The 17423-nt window shown below is 44.1% G+C and overlaps 1 pseudogene; it reads left to right on the top strand.

Moving 5' to 3' along the window:
- Positions 1 to 15422: 15422 nt before the first annotated feature.
- On the top strand, positions 15423 to 17222 carry LOC118616947 (annotated as a pseudogene).
- The last annotated feature ends 201 nt before the right edge of the window (positions 17223 to 17423 follow it).

Genomic DNA, 17423 nt, shown 5'->3' with positions numbered 1-17423 from the left:
GTGATGTTTATGAAGGAGAGAGGATGTCTCTTTTGAAAACCAGGAAGTCTTCTCGGTTGGAATGATAGTGTTCTCATCGCCTGCTCGTCCCTAGGCTTAGAAGCAAGCAAACATGGAGATGTTACCATCAGTCGATTATTGTTCTTTCAAAAATTATCACTGACTGGATTAAAGATGATGTCATGAAGACTCTTAAACTTTAAAAAATTGTTTGCTTAGTCTTTTTTATTAAGAAGATGATTAAGGTCAGCAGATGTGGCTCAGTGTTTGAGCGTCGACCCAGGCACCAAGAGATTCCCAGTTCGATTCCCAGGGCACATACCCGGGTTGTGGGCTCGATCCCCATTGGGGGGTGTGCAAAAGGCAGCCAATGGATGTTTTTCTCTCATCGATGTGTCTATCTCTCTCTCCCTCTCCCTTCCTCTATCTCTAAAAATCAATAAAAAAATGTTTAAAAAATAAAAACAACAAACAAGATGATTAAGGGTCTTTACATAGACATATCAACATATGTCCACAAAAAATTCACTTTTAGGAAGGATTTTGTACCAATATTAAAAATTAATAGGTTGAAATAACAGTAGGTGTGCTGGTCTTAAATTAATCTAATGCTGGCTGTGATATTTAATTTGATTACAGGTTAGACTTCATTACTGCCCAAATTCTTTATCACAAAAAAGATTTTGGACTCCTTGCCCTGGCCGGTTTGGATCAGGGTTAGAGCGTCAGCCCATGGACCAAGGCATTTCAGGTTCAGTTCTGGTCAAGGGCACGTACCTCGGTTGCGGTTCGTCCCAGGCCCTGGCCCTGGTCAGGGTCGTGCAGAAGGCAGTCAGTTGTGGTGTCTCACATCGATGTTTCTCACCACCCCCCCCCCCCCATCTGAAGATAAATGGAAAAATATCCTCAGGTGAGGATTTAAAAAAAAAGACTTTGGACTCCAAACACTGGCCACTCATGTGAAGCAATGGGCAATTCGATTCTATTTAAAGCACAGGACCACACAAACATTGGGCATTACCTCAAAGACATTTTGGAATAAGCTGAGAGAAGAAGGAAGAAAGGGAAGGAGGGAAGGAGGAAGGAAAACAAGTAGAAAAGGAGGGAAGAGGGGAAGAAAGAAGGGAAGGAAGAATTCTAGTGATTTTTTTTTTACAGTGTGTTTTGAAGAGATCTGACCTGTTGAACACGTCTAGTGTTCTCCGAAGGGATGATTGAGGAAAACAGATCAAGCGGTGTCACTACAACAAAGCCTCTTCGGGAACCTCCCTCCACCAGTTTTACTCTTTCGCTACCGAGATGGTCTGTTACCTGGGTGGCCCTCATCCTGGTCGGACATGTCCTGCTCCAAAGTTCTCAAGGAAGGTTTTCAGTTGATTTATTGGCTCTCAGTCTACTTGCTTTACACTCCTGTATATTTAAAGAAAAAACAAATGAACTGGGGACTGACCTTCTGTTTTTCTACCAAACTAGAAGCCGCACGCTCTGTTCAAACCTCTCACACTCTCTTATTGGCATAATTGGAACAAGTGTGTGTATGAATCTGACTCTCGCCAATTATTTCTGCACCACTGGAGAGACGTGAAAGTATTTATTCTTGCTGAGCTGCGGCACGGGGTCGGGTCAGTACCAACACGACTACTCATAGCTATTTCACCTTGTGGAGAATGTTCTTTCAAGAGCACGTAAAGCAGTAGCCTTGCTGGGACAAGTGAAACCGTGTAAGAGCTGAGGTCGTTCAGTCTGGTGAAAGAAGATTCAAGGGGACCAGAGAGCTGCTCCCAAACATTTGAAGACTTCTCTGGGGAAGAGAAAGCAGATTGTTCTATGCAGCCCCCAAGGGTAGAATCGGGCTCCAAGGGGGGACTGAACCTCAGGAAAGTGTCCCCCAGGCTCAGCCATCCAAGTACAGTGGTGCGAACTCCCCATCGGTAGTGTTGCTCAAGCCAAGGCTGGAGGGCTCCTCAGAGGCACACTGTGGAAGGGGACGGCAGCCTCAGGTGAGAGCCACCTCCAGCTCCCCACTTATGGGATTCTATGACCATCTTGCCCAACCCTGTCCTCACAAGTACAAGAAGAAACCTTCTCGAGAACAGTAAGGAGAGGAGGATGTGGTACCAAGGCTACAATAGGAGAGGCAACTGGATTCTTGCCAAGAGCCCTGGAGGGAAGGTCCCGCGCCGGGTATACATCTGCTTTCCAGCCTCCAGCTTGGAGAGGGACTTCTTGGGAAGTTGGACAGAAATCCTTCTGAGCTGAATTACACTCCTGGCTATATTTCCTTTTATCCTAAAACTCAATTTACCCAGCATTCCTCCTGTCTTGACCAGGCCCTGGGGGTGGTAGTGGGGCTGGGGTGAGGTAGGACAGAGATGCATCAGGCCCATGGCTGCCCACCATGCCCTGCAGTCTGGTCATGAGGAATATAGAGGCAGACAGTACATTGTGAGTGTCGTAGCAAAGGCTCTCAGGACAGAGCGCTATGACAGGCTGCGGGTCAGATGTGCTCTCATGGGAAGGTGGTGTTTGAAACGTGAGTTGAGTGATGGGTTGGGTTTTTGAATGAAGGAAAGGAGGTAGATGTGACTTATAATTCTCTAGCAAAAATACTTTCTCTCCTGAGTGGGTGGATAAGTAGGAATATAAGGATGGTTTAAGTAGTTTTTTTTTCTTTCATGTCTCCAGAAACCCACCCCTCACCCTAAAAGATGTATGTGTCTGTAAGTGTCCTTTTAGGTCTAGAGCTAAACTCATCTCTTGATGGGCTCTGGGACAGGACCCAGCAGAGGAACCAATGGAGAGGAGAGGAGGAGGGTCCAAAGGCCATTGGGAGGAAGGAGATTGGAGAGGTCTTAAATGTGACCCATTTACAGGGCAAATACTGATACAGTATTACTTGCAACAGGCACTGTGTTGGCAATTATGTATCTTAAGTTGGAGACAGCAGTGTCTGCCCCAGGGAGCCCTCACGCTGAGAGGCTGCGTCGGCAACTGCGAAGGCCCAGCAATTGAGAGGCCGGCAGGCCCACAGTGACCTCAAGGAGGTGATCCACTTTGTCACTTGGAACACCTGGAAGGTAAGGACAGCAAGTCACCTGTTTAGAACGGAAAATGGTGCTATATGTGAAGCTGCTGGCACTTGGATTCTTAGAGTTAGAGGTTTTTGGCCAGTTGTAGGGTCCAACCTCCTCTCTCAGACAAGAATTTTCATCACAACGTTCTAGTCTCACGCTCACCTAGCCTCTGTGATCACTTCCATTATTGGGCGACTCGGATGGACAGAGGTGCTTCTTCATTCTAGAGGCTGAGTCAGCCTTCTGGATTTTCCTCCTGCTGTGGGAAATGAACCTCACCTTCAGAAATAATCAAGAATGAGTAAGAGCCTTACTCCTCAGGAAATACAATCATGTGGATGCTTGATCTCTAAGTGAGGCAAACACGGCAGCTCATGAGTTAGACACAGATCCATTTGCAAGCAGGTCCCCATTTAATCACACACAGTCTCAGACGTCTTTTGTGATCTAGTAGAAGCTCCAGCTTCTTAATCTATTAACCACAGCTACCGGCTCCTGCATAGACTGAATGTGCCTCCCACGCACCCAATTCACATGTTGAAACCCAACCCCCAATGTGATGGTATTAGGAGGTGAGACCTTTGGAAGGTAATCAGGTCCAAAGTGGAGCCCTCATCAGCTGGATTAGTGCCCTTAAAAAGGGCCCCCAGTGAAATTCTTACCTCCTCCCGCTGTGGGAGGATGCACTGAGAAGATGGCCTTCTACGAGCCAGGAAGAGGGACCTCACCAGATACCAAATCTGCTGGTAACTTGATCTTGGACTGCCCACCCCCAGAACTGTGAGAAATAAACTCCTGTGGTTTAGCTGCCCAGCCTATGGAATTCTGCTGCCTCGCCGAGCTGAGTAAGGCAGCTCCTCATCCCCTTCCACTCCTCTGGAAGATGGCAGGTGGGGCGGTTCTTTTCCCGCGTTCACTCAACACTCACTGAAGTTCTTTGTAGGAAACAGTAAGAGTGCCCATACCAGTCTGTCCTTGCTGTCACTGCTGTGGGTCACTTCAGGGCTCCTAGGAACCGCTTTACTACTCATGTGCCACCATGTTTACCCTCTGTGTGTTTGGGCTTCCTCTTTTCTTCTTCGTTTTCTTCCATTTGCATTCTTTCTTTCTACAGAGCAAGAGTAGATGCTTTCGGTGTATCACACATCACAGTTCCAAATAACTTGGAGAGAGCAGTTGGGGTTTATGTATTTATTCTTATTTTTATATGACCATATGCAAATAAAACTGTTACTATTATATAACACAGCAATTAGCATGCACTGCTTCAAATAACAGCCTTTAAATTTTCATATTTGCAATAAGAACAGATTCAGGCAATAATACCAAATGGTACTTCAATGAAGTATTTTCTAACTTCCAGTGTTAACAGAATTAAAGACCTGCTGTGAGTGTACAAATCACAGGCACCACTGCAAGTGAAGCAGAAAGGAAGGCGTTGAAGGCAGGAGGACGCGTGTCTTCACCGCACTACCTGGGTGTCAATTCAGCCTTTAACTATCCAGCTGAGTGAAGGCAGAACCTCAAGGCAGGAACGTGAGCACAGAACAGTTGTGCTGTGATTGTGGGCACCAGAGGAAAGAGTCATTGATTCTGTCTGAAGACCAGAAAAGGTTTTTGGAGGAGGTGGCATTGTCCTTTGGTGAGTGGGCCATTTGAAGAAAGTAAAAAATGGTGGTGAGAGAGGGAAGAGAGGATTGGAAGTGGGGAGGGTGACACTTGGTGCCCTGGCCGCCGCCCCGTGGCAGTCAGCATTCCCATGCAAGCTGGACTCAGAGTCAATACCTCCCACTTCCCCCGCAGAACCCCACCACCAGTGGCTGATGGGAGCTGGTGGATAAACACCCCAGTTCCCTCGACTCTCAAGTGGGGTAACTCTTAAGTAGGTTCTGTACTGTCTCCCAGAGTTCTCCAGTAAAATCAACCTCAGTTGCCCACAATAGGAAACTACTCAGTAATGTCCCCTTTATTACTGCCCTTCCTTCCCCACTATCCTACTAGTATTTTTTTTTTTATCATCTCCCCTATCCCCTCTTTGCGAAATACTTGTACTTGAATCTTTATCTCAGGGTCTGAGAATCCATCCTAAAACTAATGATGTTTCAGTAGCTGCACAAAGACCTGCAGGTGGGATGAGCTGAGCACATTTGGGGAGCACGAATGCTCCAATATGGCTAGTGGTTTGAAGGTGTAGCAGAAAGTGAGACTAGAATTATTGGGGTCATGATGTATAGTACCTGAATTCTGGACAAAATAGTCTGACTTTTCTGTAGACAGTGGGAAACTATGGGTCTACGAAAGCATATTGCTGGCTCAGGATCTAGCAGCAGTATGCTTTCTTCCATCCCATATGTTCCGGATCACCTGCTTGCTAGAGATTCCACAGGATGCTCCTGAGATCCACTGAGCTGATGTCTGCGCTTGAGAAGAACGTTGGCTTTCCTCCTGGGCTTCTTGAGCTCCTGTGTGGAAAGGGTTGAGATTTGAGAGGGGCCGGATTCTTGGAACAATATTGGCTGGTATTAGCTGGATTTTTCTTCATAGACAAAAGAGGGTGAGTGGTTTCAGTTAGTAATCCCAGTTCCTGTGATCTCAGAGGGAATGTTTGATATAAAAGTGCCCCCTCCAGCCTCAAGGAGCCCTAAGAAAAGCCCTGCTTAGGGTTTGGCAGGCCTGGCAGTGAATAGTAGGAAAATCGCAGCCAGTACCATGGAGTCAGACGGCAGTCGCTGGGAACACCGATGGTGTCAGAACTGTTTACAGAGCTTTAAAGGTGGAAAGATTGTCCATCAAATACCAGCCTATCAAAAGGAGAAACATCTGTAACAAAAATAAATAAATAAATAAATAAATAAATAATAAAAAACAGCCTATCTACTGAGGGCCTCCTGGGTTTGGGAGGATAACCCCAGCCGTAGTGAGTATTTGAGACAGTGGTGATAGCCAAGAAGTTTCCCAGACTGTTCCTATTCATCCAAAAGGGATGAAAAGGAGAGAGGGAAAGGTATGTCTGCTTTATCAGGAAGAAGCTGGTGCTGACCAATGAGAAAGCAAGATGGTCTTGTCCCATTGGTGGGGGAGAGACAAGGGGGCGTCATTTATCCAAATCATGTTTGTGAACTGCTGCATTTGAGCTGGGCTCCGGGCTGGGTGCTGAGGTGAAAGTGGGGGAAGGAACAATATGAGCCTAAGGATGGTGGGGATCATTGAGAAGGTGTATATATCTAACTACAATTCCAGAAGCATTCTGACCAGAGCCATGAAGAAGTTCCAAGTTTCTGAGAGAGCACAGACCGCATTTGGGTTAGAGTAAGAATGTTTTAGGGAAAAATAAGAAGAGGAGGTAGCACCTGAGATGAACCTTATAAGATGTGCAGGTTTTTGACATATTTTTGTCTTTAAAATGCTTTATTGAAATAGAATTCAAATATCATAAAATTTTTTCCATTTAAAGTATACAATGAAATGGTTTTTGTTATATTCATAGATTGGTGCAACCATCACTCTAGTCAATTTTAGGACTTTTTCTTTTCAATTAAAGTTGACATTTAATATTATTTTATATTAGTTTCAGGTGTACAGCACAGTGGTTAGACATTTATATAATGTATAAAGTGATACCCCTGATCATTTTACTATCCACCTAGCACCATACATAGTTATTACAATATTATTGACTATATTTCCTATGTTGTACTTTACATTCCTGTGACCATTTTGTAACTACCAATTTGTACCTCTTAATCCTTTCACATTTTCCACCCAGGACCCTCATCCTCTCTTCCTTCTGGCAACCTCTGTTTGTTCTCTGTATCTATTAATCTGTTTCTCTTTTGCTTGTTTATTTATTTTGTTCTTTAGATTCTATATATAAATGAAATCACTTGGTATTTATCTTTGTCTGTCTGACTTATGTCACTTAGCATACTATCCTCTAGGTCCATCCACATTCTCATTAATGTGGTAAGATTTCATTCTTTTGTATGGCTAAGTAATGTTCTATTGTACACATGTACCACAACTTTTTTATTCAATTGTCTATTGATGGGCACTTAGGTTGCTTCCATATCTTGGCTATTATAAATAATGCTGCAATGAACATGAAAGTTTCACGTAGTGTTTTAGATTTATTCAGATAAATACCCAGATACATTTCTGGGTCATAGGAGGTTCTATTTTGGATTTTTTGAGGAACCTTTATACTATTTCCCATAGTGGCTGCACCAATTTGAAATCCCACCAACAATACACAAGGTTCCTGCTCTATACCAACCCCTTATCAAATTTATCATTGCTGAATATCTTCTCCCATTCATTAGGTTGTCTTTTCATTTTGTTGATGATTTCCTTTGCTGTGCAAAACCTTTTTAGTTTGATATAGTCCAATTGTTTATTTTTTCTTTTGTTTTCATTGCCCAAGAAGATATATCAGGAAAAAAATATTACTAAGAGCAATGTCAGAGAATTTACTGCTTATGTTTTTTTCTAGGACTTATACAATTTCTGGTCTTACATTAAAGTCTTTAATCCATCTTGAGTTTATTCTTGTATATGGTTAAGAAGGTAGTCCAGTTTCATTATTTTGCATGTATCTGTCCAATTTTCCCAACACCAGTAGAATAGACTGTCTTTACTCCATCGTATATTTTTCCTCCTTTGTTATATATTAATTGACCATGTAAGCTTGGGTTTGTTTCTGGGCTTTCAATTCTATTCCATTGATCTATGTGTCTGTTTTATGCCAGTACCATGCTGTTTTGATTACTATAGGTTTGTTTTATAGTTTGGTAGCATAATATCTCCAACTTTGATCTTCTTTCTTAAGATTGTTGTGACTATTGTGGGTCTTTGTAGTTTCATATAAATTTTAGAATTATTTGTTTTAGTTCTGTGAAAAATGCCATTGGTATTTTGATAGGGATTGCTTTGAATCTATAGATTACTTTGGGTAGTATAGACATTTTTAATAAAGTTAATTTTCCCTACCCATAAGCATGGTACATGCTTCCATTTATTTGTATATTTTTCAATATCTTTCTTCAATGTCTTATAATTTTCAAAGTACAAGTTTTTTTTACCTCCTTGGTTAAATTTATTCCTAGATATTTTGCTTTTTGGATGCAATTGTAAATGGGATTGTTTTCTTAATTTCTATTTCTGATTGTTTGTTATTGGTATATAAAAATGCAAACAATTTCTGAATATTAATTTTGTATTCTGTTACTTTACTGAATTCATTTATCAGTTCTAATAGTTATTTTTATAGAACTTTTAGGGTTCTCTCTGTATGGTATCATGTCATCTGCAAATAATGACAGTTTTACTTCCTCCTTTTCAATTTGAATACCTTTTATTCCTTTTTCTTGTCTGATTGCTGGGGCTAGGACTTTCCAATACTATGCTGAATAAAGGTGGTGAAAGTGGGCATCCTTGCCCTGTTCCTGATCTTAAGGAAAACACTTTTAGCTTTTTCTTGCTGCATATGGTGTTAGCTGTAAGTTTGTTATATATGATCTTTATTATATTGAAGTATGTTTCCTTTATTTTTCACTTTGCTGAGTTTTATCATAAATGCATGCTAAATTTTGTCAAATGCTTTTTCTACATCTTTTGATATAATCATGAGATTTTTTTCATTATTTTATTTATGTGGTATATCATATTAATTGATTTGCAGATATTGAACAAACTTTGCAACCTTGGAGTAAATCTCACTTCATCTTGGTGTATGATCTTTTTAATGTATTGCTAAATTTGGTTTGCTAATATTTTGTTGAGGAGTTCTACGCATATGTTCATCAGGTATATTAGCCTATAATTTTTTGTATTTGTAAAGTTCATCTTGTTTTGGAATCAGGGTAATGATGGCCTCATAAAACGAGGTTGAAAGCCTTTCTTCCTCTTGAATTTTTTGGAATAGTTTGAGAAGAATAGGAGTTAATTCTTTGAATGTTTGATAAAATTCACCTCTGAGGCTATCTGATCCACAACTTTTGTTTGTTGAGAATTTTTTTAATACTGATTTGATTTTGTTGGTAGTAACTGGTCTGCTCAAATTTTCTGTTTCTTCTTGATTCATTCTTGGATGATTGTATATTTCTAGGAATTTATCCATTGTTTTCAGATTATCCAATTTGTTGGCATTTAATTGTTCATAGTATTTTCTTATAATCCTTTGTATTGTTGTGTTGTCAGTTGTCTTTCTCTTTTATTTCTGATTTATTTATTTTGGTAATTTCTCTTTTTTTTCTTGATGAATCTAGTTAAGGTTTATCAATTTTATTTATTTTTTCAAAAACCCACTCTTGGTTTTATGGATCTTTTGTACTGTTTTTTTTTTTATTGGACTCAATTTTTTTTTTTTTTTTTTATCCTCACCCAAGGATATTTTTCCATTTTTTTGCTCAGATAGAGTAGGAGAGAGAGAGAGACATCAACGTGAAAGGGACACATCGAGTGGTTGCCACCTGCATGACCCAACCAGGGCCGGGGACAAACTGCAACTGAGGTACATGCCCTTAGCAGGAATTGAACCCGAGTCTCTCTGGACCACAGGCTGACACTCTAACCACTGAGCCATACCAGCCAGGGCAATTTTATTTTTTCCTGCTCTGAAATTTATTATTTCCTTTTTTCAACTCACTCTTAAGTTTGTTTTTTATTCTTTTACTAGTTCTTTCAGGTGTAAGGTTAAATTGTTTGTTTGATTTTTTTTCTTGTTTTTTGAGGTAAGCCTGTATTGCTAAGAATTTTCCTCTTAGGACTACTTTTGCCATGTCCCATATATTTTAGGTTGTGATGTTTTTATTTTCATTTGTCTCAAGGTATATTTTGATTTATTCCTTGATCTCATTGCTAACCCATTTATTGTTTAGTAGCATGCTATTTAGTCTCCACATATTTGTGTGTTTTCCGATTTTGTTTTTTTCTTGTAATTAACTTCTAATTTTATATCATTGTGGTCAGAGACAACACTTGATATGACTTCAATATTTTTTTTTTTTTTTTATCCTCACCTGAGAACATTTTTGCATTTATCTTCAGATAGAGTGTGAGGGAGAGAGAGAAGAGAGAGAGAGAGAAACTTCAACATGAGAGAGACACATTGATTGGTTGCCACCCGCACAACCCCAACCAGGGCCGGGAATGAACCACATCCAAGGTACGTGCCCTTAGCAGTAACTGAACCCGAGACTCTCTGGTCTGTGGGCCAACGCTCTAACCATTGAGCCAAACTGGCCAGGGATTCACTTTTTTAAAATTTATTGAGACATGTTTTGTATCTTAACATTTTGTCTATCCTAGAAAATGTTCCATGTGCACTTCAAAATAATGTATATTCTGATGCTTTGGGGTGAAATGCTCTAAAAATATTAAGTCCATCTGGTCTAATTTTCATTTAAGGCCACCGTTTATTTGTTGATTTTCTGTCTGGAAGATCTATCCATTGCTGTCAATGGGGTTTTAAAATTCCCTATTATGACTATGTTACTACTAATGTCTCCCTTTATGTCTGTCAATATTTGTTTTATATATTTAGTTGCTCTTATATTGGGTGTATTAATGCTTACAGGGGTTATATTATCTTGTTGGATTGACCCTTTTATTATTATGTAATTGTCTTCTTTTGTCTCTTATTATAGCCATTGTTTTAAAGTTTATTTTGACTAATATAAGTATGTTATCCCAGCTTCTTTTTCATTTCCATTTGCATAAAATATCTTTGTCCATCCCTCTATTTTCAGTCTGTGTGTGTCTTTTGATCTCAAGTGTGTCTCTGTAGACAGAATATATATAGGTCTTGTTTTCTCATCCATTCAGCTACCCTGTCTTTTAATTGGATCATTTAATCCATTTACATTTAAAGTGATTATTGATAGGTATGTAATTATTGCCATTTTATTATTCATATTTATGTTCATTTTCTTTCTTCTTCTTAAAGAAGTTCCTTTAACATTTCTTGTAGTGCTGGTTTGGTGGTGACAAACTCCTTTAGCTTTTTCTGGTCTGGAAAGTTTTTTATCTCTCCCTCAATTTTAAATACTAGTCGTGCTGGATAGAGTAGTCTTGGTTGTAGGTCATTGCTTTTTATCACTTTGAATATTTCATGCCAATCCCTTCTGGCCTGCAAAGTTTCTTTTGAGAAATCAGAAGTCTCATGGAAGCTCCCTTGCACATAATTAACTGTCTTTTTCTTGCTGCTTTTAAGATTATTTCTTTGTCTTTACCTTTGCTGTTTTAATTATGAGGTGTCTTGGTGTGGTCCTCTTTGGGTTCATCTTGTTTGGGACTCTCTGAATTTCCTGAACTTGTATGTCTTTTTCCTTCATCAGGTTAGGAAAGTTTTCAGTCATTATTTCTTCAAATAAGTTCTCAATCCCTTACTCGCTTTCTTCTCCTTCTGGTACCTCAGTGATGCAGATGTTATTATACTTGATGTTGTCCCAGAAGTTCTTTAAATTACCCTAATTTTTTTAATTCTTTTTTTTTCTTTTTGCTGTATTGATTGGGTGTTTTTTGCTACCTTATCTTTGAAATCACTGATTCAATTTTCAGCTTTATCTAATCTGCTATTGATTTCTTCTAGTGTATTTTTCTTTTCAGTCATTGTAGTCTTCATTTCTGATGGGTTCATTTTTATGGTTTCTATGTCCTTTTTTAAGCTTACTATCTCTTTGTTGAAGAAGTTCTCATTAAGTTCCTTGAGCAGCCTAATAACCATTGTTTTAAACTCTGTATCTGGTAGATTGCTTGCTTCTATTTCATGTAGTTTTTTTGTTTTGTTTTTTTGAGATTTCTCCTGTTCTTTCATTTGGAACATGTTTTCTGTTTCCTCATTTTGGCTGCCTCTCTGTGTTTGTTTCTATATATTAGGTAGATCTACTACATCGTCCAGTCTTGGCAGGATGGCCTTATGTAGTAGGTGTCCTCTGGAGCCCAGTGACACAGTCTCCCTGATCACCTGAGCTGGGTACTTTAGGATCATCCTTTGGATGGGTTGTGTGTGCCCTCCTGTTGCAGTTGAGACTTCATTACTTTGGCACATAAGTGGGTGAGTTTGACCCTCAGGCTGACTGGCTGTGAGGACTGGCTATGAGCACAATGAATGATCTGCTGTGAGAGGGCTTACCCCAGGGAACTAGATTCACTTCAGCGGAGTCTGGTGCCTGTCAAGGTCTCCCTTTGAGTGTACTACTTTCAGAGCTAATCAGGTGGTGCTCTGTTGTGGTCTGAAGCCAGCCACCAGGTGTGTTGGTTCTGGGACCTCTTGTGTCAGACCAGCGTCAGACACTACTTGTGACCAGGCTGGGGCTACCTGTAAAAAGCTACAAAGCAATCTGCAGTTGGTAGCTGCCTGTACTGAACCTGGATGCATATGAAAGAGGTTGCACTGTGAACCAAGGCTGGCTGACACCAGTAACAGGCCTGGGGTTGGTCAGCAAAAGTCACAAGGCACCCCAAGACCTGCCGCCACCTGCCAGCTGCTTGTATGGCTCAGCTGCTAAAAGAGCCTTGGATGGTACATGAGTTGGTTGAGGCAGTTTCTCAGGGAGTCACCAAGGTAAGGTGAGTGGTCTTGATGCAGATTCATATTTGGCACCAATGTTGAGCCTAAGGCCACTCAGCACAAGTCACAGTGTATACTGAAGCCAGCTGCCACTCACCTGGGGCCTGTGGACCTTTGTGGTAGGACAGGGTTTCAGGGTGGAGCTAACACAGATTTAGATTTGGTTGTATGAGGGGAGGGCTCAACACAGGAGAGATGGTTCCTACTCATCGTCCTTGTAGGAGTAGGGCTCAACACAAGGACAATGGTGGCCAATCTTCCAGCCCTCACCCTGAAGCCACCCAACTCAGGTTTCTCCCTGCATGTCTCTGGCACATCCTGAGTTTGACTGAAATGCCTCAAGAGTTTTTAAAGAAAGACTGTAGCACAGGCTGAGATTGGCTGCCTGCTGCCAAAAGAGCCTCAAGTAGTGTGTGAGTTGGGTGGGTCAGGTTCTCAGGGAGTCATCAGGGTGGAGCTAGTGGAGCTCATCAGGCTAGTGCAGATACACATTTGGCCATGTGGTAGAAAGGCTCACCAGAGGAACAATGGTGACCTTCTTCCCAGTTCCAGCCTTCAAGCCACACAACTCAATTTCCCCTTGTATGTCTCTGGTGCATCTGAGTCACTGCCATTCTTCTACTGTTCTTTTGCCAGAGCCCAGAGTGAGTGCCTGCAAGCAAGAGTCTTTGTGTGGACCTTTTAAGAGGATGATGGTGTTGTCAGTAGCCTTCCGTCTCACCTGGATGGACAGAATCCCCACTGACTTTCACAGCTAGGTGTTTTGTGGGCTCCTCTTCCCAGCACTGATACTTCAGGCTGGGGAGCCTGGCATGAGGCTGAGTCTTCTCACTCCCCAGGGGACACCTCTGCAGACGAAGGGTCCCTCTTGATTCTTAACCACACACATGAGCTTGGGGGCAGCCCGTTCCATATCTCCACCCTTCCTACTAGTCTCAACATGGCTTCTTCTTTATATTTTTAGTTATAGGACTTTTGTTCAGCTAATCTTCAGATGGTTCTCTGGGTTGATTGTTCTATAATTTAGTTGTAATCTTGATGTAGTCGTGGAAGGAGGTGAGACCAGGGTCCACCTACTCCGCCATGTTGGCCCAAACTCTGTTTTGACATATTGATAGGGGATTGGTCTCAGGGACATTATTGGGAGGGGTCAGAAGAGTCACTCTAGGCCTGGCTCCTGGGGTGGGTCCTCGGCTCTCTGCTGGCCTGAAGGCCGTGGTGCCACCTGGGAGCCACCTTCCACTGGCATGAGCACCCCTTCCCTTCTGTCACCCCTGGCACTCGGGCCCGAGCGCAGACTTGTCTCAGTCCTGGCACATTCTGGCATTTAGGGGCTACATATACATTCTGGGGCACCATCCCACCACTTAGAACACGTGGAGGTTGGGCTGTGTGTCTGTGTTAGGGAAGGGTGGGACCCACAGGACTCTCTCAGTTCCTCCTCCCACCCTAAGGGAGAAGCCCTCCTTGGCTGAGCCACTGGTTTCTGACAGGAGGGAACATGGCCCATTCCACAGGGGTGTCCGTGTGTGTGTGTGTGTGTGTGTGTGTGTGTGTGTGTAAGGAAATTTACTGAAATGCCCACCCCCCCATCATTTTAGAATTCCTTCAGACTGGCCCTTGCCCCATAACCTTCTCCTCCCACACCTTCCACTCCCTGCTCCAATCCAATCACACACTAGTTTCTCGTGTACACAGTGTGGCTGTGCCCAGCCGACTCTCAGGGCACTGGCCAGTGGTTAGGTTCAGCACAGGCTGCCTCATGAGGAGAGCTGCTGGCTCCCAAAAAACCTTTATTTCTGAGGCGGGGAATGCACACTCCTGGTGCCAACATGAGACTAATGAAGGAATTATTAATGTGCGAACCTTAAATGTAGATAGACTAAAGCCCCAGCAAAAATACTCTCTCAGAAATTAATCAGAAAACCAATTCACTGCCAGTTGGGGTGCCTCACCCCTCTTCTAATTCTAATCTGGACCATTCTCCTAGAGAGTGTTCTTCCTTGGATAGAGCTGAGCACTCTCTTTTCATGAATTTGACCTCTGGTCCAAGATGTGTTTTCTGGCAAGCCCAAAGCCCTACCTCTCATTCAGTGGGCAGCCAATTTCTGTTCTTCTGAGTTCCTCTCTGAAGGGTGTCTCTTGGCTCTGTTGTCATGTCTTCTTCTGCAGTCTGAAATGTTCAGCAGTGACCTCCTCAGGTCAAGAGGACGTCTCATCTGTGCTGGGCACTGGAGGGGAGGGGGAGAGACAAAGAATGAGTCCACACCAGGATCCAGCCCTCTGGTGCCTCACAGTTCAAGAAAGGAGATAACATCCATCTGTAAATAAGCGCAGTGCACGGAGTGCCTGAAAAGAGGCACAGAGACGGCTCTAGACATCGTGGGCAGGAATTCACTGTCACGTCCAGCTTGCTGGTGAGGATGCTCGTGGAGGTGGAGGTGTGTACACATGTCTGTGTGTGGTGGGGGAAAGAGACGAGGATTAGAATCAGGAAAGATCTCTGGGAGAAGTGGCTTTAAGTGGGGTTAAGAAGGATGCAGAGGGTGAGGTCAGGTAATGACGGGGTAGGGGCTGTGGTGCACAGAGAAGCTTGTCGGGCCTCATGCCCTGAGATGGACCAGGTGCTGGGAGCTGGCTGTGGCAGATGAGGACTTCATTTGGGGCATGTGGACTTGAGACCCTGGTCGTTGTTCAGGTGAGGTGCAGAGCAGGCAGTGGACAGCTCAGTGACCACCTTCTCCTTGGCGTGGGCGCAGCAGTCTGGACTCGACTACACCATGTTTCCATCGCAGGCTTCCCAGAGGGCCCACACCATCGGCCATCAGCCACTATCAGCCAGAACGCCACCTTTGCCTGCGTGCCTGTGGAGACTTACACCAACTTCTCACAGCTCTTCCCGCTGGGGGAGCACACTTTCGCCCCAGTGTGCCCAATTTATGCCACCTGCCTCATCCAAATGAGGCCCTTCCTGGTGAACTGGGCCCAGCCGCAGTGGGGGAAATGTTCCTCCTCCTCTTCAGTGCAGGGGGCACCTCCATGTAGCAGGCCTGGCACCCATGCCCTGGAGCCAAGTTCTGGAGGCCAGAAACCTGACTGCAGGCGTCACCGGGGCTGTGCTCCCTCCAACGGCTCCAGGGGAGGGTCCTTCCCGCCTCTTCCAGCTCCTGGTGACTGCTGGTGTTCCAGGCTTGTGCCAGGTGACTGCAATCCCTGCCCTGTCTTCACGTCGCCTTCTTTGCATGTCTGCCTCTCTTACAAGGACCATTCCAGGGCCCACTCACATCTGAGTCCCTCTGTCCCTGGGGCCAAATGATCTTGTAGGTCCAAGGAGTCCTTTTCCTCAATGACCTCTCCCTCCTGGCAGAGGTGGGCCCCAGGCTGCTGTGTGAGCCCAAATGAAGATGCTGTGTGAGCTGCAGCCTGAGGAGAAGTGCGGTATGGTGGGGACCTTCTTTGAGGTCATGCCGCTCCAGCCCTCCATCCTGTGGGTGGTCAGCGAGGAGCACAGCCTGCTTCCCCAGCCTCCATGGAGCAAGTACATCCACCGGGATGAGCTGGTTTGGAAGATGGATCGCAGCGTATCAAACTGGAAGACTCCATCCGTGTGCCCAAGCTGGTCACAGGGACGGTGCTGGCCATGCTGGTGAGAGATGATGGCAAGTTCTTGATGGAAGACCATTACTTCTCAGGGCTTGCTCCTCAAATGCCTGCACCTTGACCTGGACAGATTTGTACTGCTGGTATCTGGTCTGGGCCTGGGTGGAGGTGGGGGTGAGAGCCTGCTGGACACCCAGCTGCTGGTGGACATGATGACTGAGCAGCTGGGGGACAAGGGAGAGCAATGCAGCGCCACCCACATTTCCCTGGTCATTCTTGCTGGGAACCTTTTCAGCCAAGTACCTGACTGAGAAAACCCAAGCAGCCAGTGTGGAGGCCGTCGAGATGCTGGACAAGATCCTCCTGTTGCTGAGGGTCTTGGTGCCCATGGACTGATGCCAGGTGAATTTGACCCAACCAACTACATGCTCCTCCAGCAGCCCCTGCACCCCTGCATATTCCCCTGGTCACCACCTGCTCCATGCTCCAGCTGGTCACCAGCCCCTACCAGGCCACTGCCAATGAATGGAGTCAGGTCCTGGGCACAGCGGGACAGAACGTGAGTGACATTTTCCAGCATCGTAGCATGGAGGATCGCTTGGAGATCCTGGAGTGGACCCTGTGAGACTGTCACATCAGCCCCACAGCCTTGACACCCTGGGTTACTACACTTTCTACAAAAGTGACCCATTCATCTTTCTGGGGTGCCCACACGTCTACTTTTGTGACAACACCTCCAACTCTGGCTCCAAAATCATCCGAGGTCATGAGGACCAGATGGTGCTATTGGTGGCCGTGCCAGACTTCAGTGCCGGGTAGACTGTCTGCCTTGTGGACCTGTGCCGCCTGGCCCATCATCTTCTCGGCACTGGGCAGAGGACAACCTGGGTGACCTGGGTCTGGGCCCCCGAGTCATGAAGGCAGCCCGTCCAGAGAGCCCCCAGCCATTATTCCTGCAATGTCAGCACTGTAGCAGCTAGTCTTTGTAAATAAAATCTGACTATTAAAAAAAAACAAAACACAAAGATGGGGATAATCCAGAGCACAGTGAGCAGAAAGATGAAAAAGCCAGGGCAGGTCCACGAAACTGGGAAGAGCCCAGTTCAGCAGGTGTGTGGTTGCAGGATAAATAGAGTTGATATTGGGGAGATAGGTGGGACCCATTCTCAAGGGGCTTGACT

This window comes from Molossus molossus, unplaced genomic scaffold, assembly GCF_014108415.1.
Source record: "Molossus molossus isolate mMolMol1 unplaced genomic scaffold, mMolMol1.p scaffold_m16_p_5, whole genome shotgun sequence".
In the NCBI taxonomy this organism is placed as follows: Eukaryota; Metazoa; Chordata; class Mammalia; order Chiroptera; family Molossidae; genus Molossus; species Molossus molossus.
Note: the sequence above shows the minus strand (reverse complement) of the source record. Positions and strands in the feature narration are given on the sequence as shown.